Source organism: Mus caroli, chromosome 1, assembly GCF_900094665.2.
Source record: "Mus caroli chromosome 1, CAROLI_EIJ_v1.1, whole genome shotgun sequence".
Lineage (NCBI taxonomy): Eukaryota > Metazoa > Chordata > Mammalia > Rodentia > Muridae > Mus > Mus caroli.
Genome location: NC_034570.1, coordinates 100,035,628 through 100,045,248, shown reverse-complemented (window position 1 = coordinate 100,045,248; position 9,621 = coordinate 100,035,628).

Sequence of the window (9,621 nt, the reverse complement as noted above, 5' to 3'; positions counted from 1 at the left end):
GTCTTATTTCTGAGAGCATGGGTCTAGGATGCAGAATCAGACCGAGCTTCAACAATTGACTAGCTATAGTATTTAAATAAAATAATTTATTCTGAACCTTTAGGTGGCAGTTGAGAGACTGAGAGTCAGTAAAAGCAGGTGACTCTATGGCATGAGTTTGGGAGTATCTTGAAAAAAAATCAACTCAAAATACCTACTTTGCTGTTAGAAGTAAAATACAGCACACTCATGGCTCAGGAAGAAGTGTGCCTTGTATCTACATTCCTGCAGAGAGGGTAGGTGAAATGAGAGGAGGCAGGAAAGGAGTTTCAGGGTGTGTGAAGAAGATCAATAGGGAACTGAGGAGGCTTTGAATGAGGGTGGACCATGCTAGTGAAAGGAAGTTCTTTAAATCCAAAAGAACCGCAGGAAACCTTGTATATTTTAAGCTATGGCCCCAGGCCAGTCAGAGTGGGAGAATGTTTGGGTAAGAAACAAGCTTTGTTAGGGAGTGTAACACCTCTGACAGAGTATTTATCTTGTTACCAAGTAAAAACCCAAACACAGATGCCTTGGTTGGGAAGCTGTTGAAACAAAGATCCAGTATATATCTATGATTCAGCTACTTGAGAAAACCAATGAAGGCCCTAAGACTTGTTAATGCTAAAAGCATGCATAGGACACTTTCGGAACAGTGCAGATCTGCCTGTGAGTCACTCATCACACATATCAGATGAAACTGGATACTTACCATCTAGCATTTCCTTAGAGGGACAAATGGAATAATGTTAGACTCATCTAGACTCAACTGTGTTCATCATCCCACCTACATTATTCTTGTGGATAATTTATGAGTAAACACACTATATTTATATTTATAGACTAATTTGGTTTCTGTTTCTCTTGCATAATTCTACTCTGCCACTGTCATTGTTGTATGCCTACAGAGAGCAATACATTTTTATGTTAAATTTCATAAAATACATTTAGAAAACAAACTACCAGCAAATAATCCGTGTTTCTACAACTTGGCATCAATTACTTTTATTATCATCCTCCCATGGATTTCTATATATATTTTCTTAAGGTTAGATAAAATATCAGGCTGTCCAATAGTGATACTAATGTAAAAAAATGATGTTCATATAGAATTTATATTCTGCCCTCTGTAAAGTTACAAGGGCAAATCCCTTTAGTTTAAATGAGTGGCAAGACTCTCATGTATTTTACCTCTGGGATGAAATTTTTATCTCCTTCCTAACAGCCTTATTTAGACCTGAGTAAAAGTGAGGAGTAGGGAAAAGAGATTATTCCCACTCATTAGTCATAAAGCACTGACTAAAGAGACAGGAAGATGATTGATGGGTAGGGAAAGAAAGAATTCGGATCCTGATGACTCCAGGAAGACTTTCTGGTCTTGACCTCTGCCCTGATCTTGAGAATTGCACTTCTATCCTCCTCATGGACATCCCCATTTGACCATCCTGTAGTCCACCTGTTTAAACTGACACATCAAGTCCCTTTGTCCCAGACATTATTTCTTCTGGTCTACTTTGTTACCTAGGAATCAACAAATTAAATTCAAAACAACACCCCTTTCTTGTTTTTAATTTCGTCTCTCCTTCCCATGCTCTTTAAATTATTTATTCAGTCTTGAACTCGTTGTGTTTACTGTATGATCCCTTAACCAATGATAAGTCTGATTAATTTGCAACATAAATCTGACTCAGCCATGGCTTTACTTAAAGATTTTCTGTATGTATTAACTGCTAGGTAGCATCTGCCCTGGGCTTATAGAAGTTGGAAGCCATCTAGACTAGTGCAGTTCTAATCTTATTAAGTTAATTGCTATAATTTATTTACTATAATTGGCACATATAGCATTAATGATCAGTATTATTTGATGCCTATTAGTGTACCTAGATTGTACCTAAGTTCTTTTATGTATTTATATATTATATGTATGTGTGTTTATACATTTGTTTCTCTGAAAGACTTCTGGCAGAAGAATCTGTGCACTTTGGCATTTATACTAATAAACTTAATACACTACGTGGAACATGCTTAATATTTTTGAACTAAAATGAGAGCAAACTTCTGTATCTTAATTGGGTCTTTCATACTATTGAGAGCCTGAAAGGGTGGCTTTTTTGTTTTCCTTCTTCTCCTTTGCAAATGGAAAAATATCTCTAGTCCAGGTTGCATACTGGAAAATAGCTGCAAAGCAGAAGAAGTCCTACGTCTACAAGCTCTGGAAACTTTAGGGTCAGATTTGCGTAGGAGTCTATCAAGAGAGGACCATAAACCATCATCTTCAGTGGTGACAGTGGGCACAAAGGCTGTGACTGCATTAGGAAGTATATCTGCTGCTCCAGGGTCTGAGTGAGGGTCATATAGGTGCTGGTCCACAGAGATTTAAGCATTACAAAAGAACTGAGTGAGAGTAACAGATGGTAAATATCAAAGAATGAAAGAAGAGGACTCTACACTTTGATCACAGAACCAAGAGAAACCAAGTTACAGCGAGCTGAGAGCTTCATCCATATCATGTGGCATTCACAATGTCAAATGGTGATGTGCAGGCTGTTGAGGGAAACATAGTAACTCACCAAAAGTAGTACACAGTTGTGAATATTGTGATATATAGGAACAACATCCCAGGCAGGAAGTACCCTCAACTGCAAACAGTGTCATTACCAGTACACAGATATCCAACCAGACACACACACATACAGACTCACACACAGACATGAGGCCAGATCCATAGAAGGGAATTGATACCTGGTTCTGTAAATCTGGCTCGGATCCTGCACCTGGGAAGTCACAGGCATTTGAATGAAGCCCATTACTTGTTTCTGTTGTTTTCTAAATGGTCATGTTGTCAACTCACTTCTAAATCCTTGTACTTATACCTATAAATGAATGCCATACACAACATTCATTTGCAAAGCTTCTTCCTGCATAGTATAGTGGGTAATGTAGAAGTCTGTAAGTGTCCAAAGTTTCAAGAATATGTCCTGGTGGAGTTCTTAAATGGGTCAAATAAATCACCTATCACCTCCTACAAGGCTTAGGAAACACTGAAGAATATGGAGAAGAAAGAATGTAAGATCCAAGGGATGGCTGGAATTGCAGCACAGAAATCTTTTACGTATGATGTAGCTACCACACTGTTGTGCTCATGGTTGGTCTCACTGCAGCTGTGTTATCTGAATAAGACTTGCATAACACTTCGTCATGGATGGATGCGTGTCAGTGAGGCCTTACTCTTCCCAGCAGGATTACTAGCAGGGGCTAGGGGAAGTCTTCAGTGTTGTAACCACCGATAAGACACCCTGCTCCAGTAACTTTCCACCCTCTCTCAGACAGAAAATTCGAATTAAGTTAAGTTATAAATTCAAAAAGACAAAAAGGTACAGAGGTAGAAATGTGAAGCAGGAGGTGGAGGAAGAGGTGTGACAGAGGAATGAAGGAAAATGACCACAATTTGTTATATAAAAATGACACAGAAGCAAGGAGTCCCAAAGGAAAGCTGTCCTGTTAGCCTTGCTAAGGTTTTTAAATTCTTGACCACACATGCAAGAAATATATTATATATATTTCTTTTATATATATGATATATATAATATATATATATAGTATATTATATATTTCATATATATATATATATATACTTTTGAAGATGCTGAAAAACATTATATTCTAGGTAATAGATTACACAGGGATTTTAAGAACATTAGCTTTACAGAAAAAAATATTGAAATGATCTTTGCCCTTGGCATTCACAGGATTGGCTAATACAATCATGCAAAGATCAGAACATCTGATTTCCATCGGGTCAGAACTTGCTATGCCCTACTTTTCCCTGTTTCTAGCTTTTAGATATTTATATCCAAGGTGCTTATTATGGTCTGAGACAGGGGCGTGAAAACCGTAGATATATTATTTTGCAATGAGTTGTGCTTTAACTGCAGCTGCAATGGCATTTCTGTTGTGTCAGTTGCTGATTTGTGTTCAACCCCATAAACAGTTGGTGACTTTGTGTAGAGGGAGACTCTCTTTTCACAAGCAGACAAAGCATAACGCTTAAGTGTGGCGATTTGCGATAGCCTCATGATTAGAGGCTTTTGGTTTATTAGAACTAACTACTCAGTATCAGTCTCAGGCTTCATAAGCATCATGTGGAGATGGTTAGAGATGGAAGTAAAACTCCATCCTTTTCTCAAGACAGTTTTCCTCTCTGTTCGAGTACATATATCTTAGAATTGTGAATGCTTAACTACTCTTAATCTATAACAAACTCCTGCTTGTCTGAACCTGAAGTTAAAAGCCCGATTTCAAACTAAAATTGAAAACATCAGCATCAGTTAAAAAAAAACAAAAACCTTTAGCCATCACATTTGTCTACAGAAGAGTAATGACCCCTTCCTCTGTATCAGTGACTCATGTTGAAAGAACATTGTATAATTTTCTAATGTGTCATCATAATCTTGAAGTAAGATCCTTTTTCTTCTAATCTTATTGATGTGGAAACATCATGTCCTACATTTCAAAAGTCCTAAAATAGTATCTTGAGCTATTGTAATGCCAACTAGTGGGAGAGCACTGTCCACTGTACACAGTGCCTTGGCATCACTGCCCAGCACTGCCATATGTATATTTATGTGTGTGTGCATACATATGTAAGTGTGCCTCCGTCTGTGTATGCATATGTATCTGTATCTCCCTCTCACATACACACACACACACACTCTCTCTCTGTCTCATGTGTGTCTGTGTGTCTCTGTGTGTGTGTCTGTGTGTGAGTCTGTATGTGTGTGTGTGTGTGTGTGTGTGTGTGCAGTGCTTATGAGTTCCAACAGTTCTGGGTGAAATTATGAAGTAGGAAAAATTTGAAAAGATTTACATACCATATGTGTAAAACTACAATATTGACATTATAAATGAAATGACATAGAGACATGTTAGAAAAATTTCTGATATAAAGTACACTTGATATTATTATTTTTGTTACAAGCACCCTAGCAAATACCTCCATTAGAGTGCTACTCTGATCTAATAACAGCTGTGGGCTCTCATGTACACACTTCTTCGAATTTCTCTTTCTTTACATAGTGAGGCCATAAAATTCATTTGTTCTCTCCTAGTTTGTTTTTGTGCTATGTGACAAACACCACCAGTAAAGTGTGTTAGGAACAAAACATTTATTTGGCTTCTACTTGGCCATCACTGTCCATTGTTAAGAGAAATGAGGCCTGGAGCAGAGATAAGAATCATGGACGAACACTGTTTACTGGCTACTCCAAGGCTCCATTCAGCTACCTTTCTATCCAGCCCAGGTGCAGCCACTCAGGGATGGCACATCCCACAGTAGGTTGGGTCCTCACACAGCAGTCAGTAGTCTCAAAACATGTCTCAGAGACATGCCCGAAGGCCAGTCTAATAGAGGTAACTAACTCCTCAATTGAGGTTCCCTCTTTTCTATATGTTAAATTGACAACCAAGATGAGCTATCACAGGTTTCACACAATTTACCAAGCTTCAATATACTTTCCCTAACTTATCATGGGTCAACAATTATTTAAGATCAATGATGTGTAAGATGAGGAAATTTGAAAAGGTACTCACTGCAGAAGCAATAAGACCTAGTTTGACAACTTGCATTCATGATCAAAGAAAAATAGTGGCACATGCTCATAATCTCATTGCCGAAGAGGTGGAGAGGCAGATCAAGTTCCCAGACAAAATAGTAGATCTTGTCTCCAAAGCAAGGTGGTAAGCACTCTGAGAAATGGCACCTGAGGCTCACCTCGCCCTCCAGAGGTATGCTGCTATGTGACACTAGTCCAGGAGAGATGTGAACAAATATCTTCTCACTTCACATGGGGAGTTCATGAAAGACTAAAGTAAGATACCACAAAGTCTAATCTAGGGGCCAATGTGTTTCACTGGGGTCATTTGCAGAAGCAGGAATGACTCAAATACAGCTCCAACTCTAAAGCCCAACTCAACATGAATGAGAGCTCATGAAAGCTGGAACACAGAGTGCACTGAACAATTTGAAGACAGCTTAACAGGTTTGGGAGTGTTCTTTGAAGGTCGTTCCATAGGCTTTAGCCTCTTCCATACAACACAGCTAGTCTCTACATCTTCTTGGCACCTAAGCTTGTCTAAGAGTGTCTCTCAGCAGTCCTTACAGCCTATGTATGATTGGGAATTCAGGAACTACTGAATCTGGTCAGTTTCAAGGATTTCTTGAATTGAGTACTTTTTGAGATGGAATATTTCACCTTCCTTTACCCTTTGTCTTAATGAAAGTCCCTCTAAAATGGAAGGTCTTAATCTCAGGGAAATCTGCTACACAGCTTATGCATGAACTCTGCACATATATGTGTGTGTTACACACATACAGAGGTAAACATTCAAAAAAGCTTAGGGACAGATTTATAGATGAGAAAACAATCAAGAGATTTGACTTCTTGGTAATAGATAGTGAAGGATTAAGTTAATCCCAAAGTCAGTGATCATTTCCCTGATAACTTCCATTCTTTCCTGTTTGAACATGGTTGTGTTGGGTTCTGTTGTTGCTTAAGGAGCTGTTAGGTTCTCAATGAGTCAAACAGTAGCTGACTTTGCCAGTTCTGAGCAATGGAGGTATGAAGTCCTCAACAATGGTAGTTGGCTCTTCATAGGACCTTGCTTCCTCAGACAAGACATTCCCTAATGTCTTATCCATACATATGGCTAATGTTGTTCTGTATTGGGAACTGTCAAAAAGTGGGGAGAATTCTTTGGAAAGTATCAACTAAACCTTCAGGGAAGATAATGTAAAATGAAAATAAAGTTGTAAACAGTTCTGAAGAAATCAAAACCTTTTACAGTGAAAAAGTTGATGTTTGTATATTAGGAAAAGACAGTAATCTTTGTTTAGACAAGATTAGGAAATAATTTTGTAACATGTCATTCTGTTGTGATCCTAGAGTAACTGTGTTACATTATGTTTGCTGTGACTTGTTTTATATACAGAAGGAGCAGAGCATTGCTTAGATTTGAAGACAGCTCAGTTTCAAAATGTCAAGGCAGCTACTCTCTGCTCATGTCCATTCTGATAGGCAAGCAGTAACTCTTTCTGAAATGGCAAACTCAGCATGCAATCAAAGATTAAATAACCTGATGAAGAGTATCAAAAGATTGTGATGATTCTCACCAGCTCACTCATTATAATAAATTTATTTTCTACCATCCAAAAGTTATTACTGTATTCTCTCCCATTTCTCTGTTTCTCTAATCTAAAACTTTAAGACATCAGTGCCAGTAAGAAAACTCATTATTGTCTTGAGTAATGTCAAAAGAAACCTAAGGTATAATGAGCATGTTTAGTCTGCCATCTTTAATCATCTGTTTCCAAAATTCCCACAACATCCTCCTTAAAACATTGATGTTCCCGTTAGCTGACTGGACACATCATGACTAATGAAAGGAATGTTGTATTGTTGGATGCCTTCTGGTGACCAATGTATTTTACCCTAGAGGTTTCCACTCCTTCCTGAGTTATGCTATGACTCCAGAGGTGATGTACATCGGAATTGGGTGAACTATATATGAATTCTCAAAGTAATTTGAAAGCATGAATTTTAGGGTCACCTCTTAATGTCACTTTAATTTTTGTTCTTTCCTGGGTACATATCCACTGACAGTGTCAACCATCCCTGTCTTGAAACCTCACTTTCACCTCTCAGCATCTCGAAAGATACCAATTCCAGAGGAACTAACCGAGTCTAGAAATATAGGGTTTGTAAGCCTAAATGGTAGCACTGCATAGAAAAATGGGCAATGACCTATCTTCATCTAGGAGTGTGTTCTCTGTTTCCCAATTTCACCTTTCACCTTATAGGCAAGAAAGTCTTTACACTGAACTTGCAAAGCTCAAGTTCATTATTTTGTAGCCCAGATTTCAATACTTATTCCTGTCAATGCAAGAAGGCAGTAATTCATTGTCTAACACAATATTGTCAAGTTTCTTAATAGTCAACAAGCATTCAGGTCACAAGTTCTTCCTTATTTAAAACAGTGATACGTGTAGCCTAGTTGGCTTCAAACTTGCTATGTAGCTAAGGTTAACACTGAACTCCTGTTTGCCCTACCTCTACCTCCCAAGTGCTAGAGATCTTATTAATATGTAGATTCTGAATAAGTAGGTCTTTGATGAGCTAAGATTTTACAAGCTCTTGGGTAATTGTCACAGTTATCTTCTATCAACTTGACACTAATATGGATATAGCTAAAGAGAGGGAAACTCAGGAATTGATTTCTGAGTGAACTTTGGGAATTTCTGAGGGACATTTTCTTAGTTGATAATTAATGCAAGGGGATCTGGTCCACCCCTGGGTAGTGCTAACTAAGCAGGTAGCTTTACACTTTGTAAGAAATGTGCGCAAGTCAATAACCATTCAGTTCCTACATCTAGATCCCTGCCTTGAAATTCTAATCTGGGTTCCCTTAATGTCAGAGTTACTTTAACCTGTAAGCTAAATGAACTCTTTCCTTCCCAAGATGGCACTGGTCCGTGTTTCAGCATGGCAGCAAATGCAAACTGAAATGGATCTCCATTGCACTAGATACTGTTAGTCTGAGAACCAACACTGGGTGGCAAGGCTCTGGTTATCCTATTCTAACCTCCAAGTTGGTAGAATGACGTGGCCTTGTTGGTGTCTCACAGACATACTCAACCAGCTTCTGTATGCTGATGGCTTGCCTTTACAGCACTCACAGAATCCCCACTAAATGCTGGAGCCATGTGCCCAGAAAAGAGAATGAGAGATGCCTGGGAGTACTGTATTCCCACAGAAAGCCCCTGGCCCGTAGCTGATGCTGTAAGGATGCACGGGGCCAGTTTCTAAGTACTGACGTGGCACAAATGCCGGAGTTCCGCTCTGGAGTTCTCTGAGCATCTGTTAAGTTTGTTTCTACCTGAAGACTATTTTTTTAAAGCATCTCTCCTTGCTCATTCTGCTCCATTTCTACCTTCTGACACCTTCTGTCCATCTGCTTTCTCATAGTGGCACTTCCTGTTTGAACCACATGTCCCAATGTTCTAATTTTTTAGAGAACTGAACCAAAATCAGGCAGTCTTCAAAGTGATTCTGAGCTTCAAACAGAATGACGGAAAGGCATTAACAGTAGGAATATCCCATATTAAGAACAGTGGGTGTGATTCCCAGCCTCAAGCTAGCTACCGAGTTATAATAGGTATTCTGTCAATTGGTGCTGAAGGGCTGACAGAATAATGATATCCAGTTTTATGATAGAGTTTACTTAAAGCTTAGCTGAATTTCCTGTTTATGAGATTATGGCAGAAAAGAGTCCTTCCCATACACAAATACCACCTAATCAGGGCCTACCAATTTCCTCTTTCACTGTCAAAGTACCCAGCATTAGTGTGGGATAAACAGAAGGTACAGAATAATGAGCAGCAAATATCCCTAGGTCTCACTTCTTCAACCATGAGATCTGAGCTGCCAACATTAACTAGAGTCATACCAGTCCTTTCCTGTGGCTTGGCTTCTACTCCTACTCCAGGAAGGAAGAGTAGAGCATGCAGTCATTGCCACATCTGATCAGAACTGCTGTACCAGCATTCCT